Source organism: Bison bison, unplaced genomic scaffold (assembly GCF_000754665.1).
Source record: "Bison bison bison isolate TAMUID 2011002044 unplaced genomic scaffold, Bison_UMD1.0 scf7180017864535, whole genome shotgun sequence".
In the NCBI taxonomy this organism is placed as follows: Eukaryota; Metazoa; Chordata; class Mammalia; order Artiodactyla; family Bovidae; genus Bison; species Bison bison.
Genome location: NW_011495084.1, coordinates 13,382,061 through 13,383,088, shown reverse-complemented (window position 1 = coordinate 13,383,088; position 1,028 = coordinate 13,382,061). Strand labels below are relative to the sequence as shown.

At 30.9% G+C, this 1,028-nt stretch overlaps 1 pseudogene; it reads right to left on the bottom strand.

Annotated features, from left to right (window-relative positions):
• Positions 1 to 1,028, bottom strand: part of LOC104982648 — an 8,051-nt pseudogene that overhangs the window by 727 nt on the left and 6,296 nt on the right.

Below are 1,028 nucleotides of genomic sequence, written 5' to 3'. Positions count from 1 at the left end.
TTCTTATATACATTTTTAAAGAAACAAGAAAAAAAACCCAAGGGTGTCAGTAGGTTCACTATTAATATATACTCTGGTTACTTGCTTAGCCTGGTGTTTGCCAGATTTTTCCACTTTAAAAAAATATAATTCTTCCCTAAAGAGTTAATCTGAGAAGATATGAAAATGTTGTGTCTCTCCTGACCCCCAAACATTCATCGTATGTTCAGTCAGTGATGAATTTTGTCTGAATTATTTATGACAATGGATGCCATATGTTAATATTCTGTCAATCTGTCTACATTTGTAAGTTGCCTTTCTACTGGAAAAAAAGAGCTTTCGCTTCCTCCTATTTTATGTCTTATTGGAATCAGTAGAAACTCGTGGATTTTTAAAATTTTTTATTGTTGTAAAATGTAGGGTTTAAAAATCCTCAACCTACTGTTTATCATTATTTACTTACAAAAGTTCAAATGTGATATAAACTCCTTAAATAGACTCATTTTTTTGTCTAGGTAGCCTGCAAATGTAATTTTAAAGATTTTTTCACATAATGTCCTCTAAAATTAAATGTGATTAACTATTAGATCAAACACTGGTTTGGAATACACAAAGCCTCCACCTATTTGGGTGGATAATTGTAAGTGTTGCTGCTGAGAGAAAGAATGAAGTTATTCAGAAGCCTTCAATGCAAGAATGCAAACTTCGTGTAGAACATTCTTAGTGTGTCTAAGTCTTAAACTTGTTCTTCTTAGAAACATCACACAATCCCAATCTGAATCTTACGGCAACTCACTTGGTGTATAGATGGACGTCTAATAGGGCTGAGGCATGTTATTCCTTCAAGTAATGTTATTTTTTAGGTCTAAACTCAATTAAATATGTATTTCTCCCAGTACTGAACAAACTGCTGGTTTAGTTTTTGAAAAAAAAAAAAAATTTTTTTTCCCCTTAGAACATTAGGTTTAAAAAACAAAAGCTCAGTTAATCCATATTCTGTTTTAAAATGAAAATTAATAGCTTATACATGAAACCTTGATTTTTAAAAA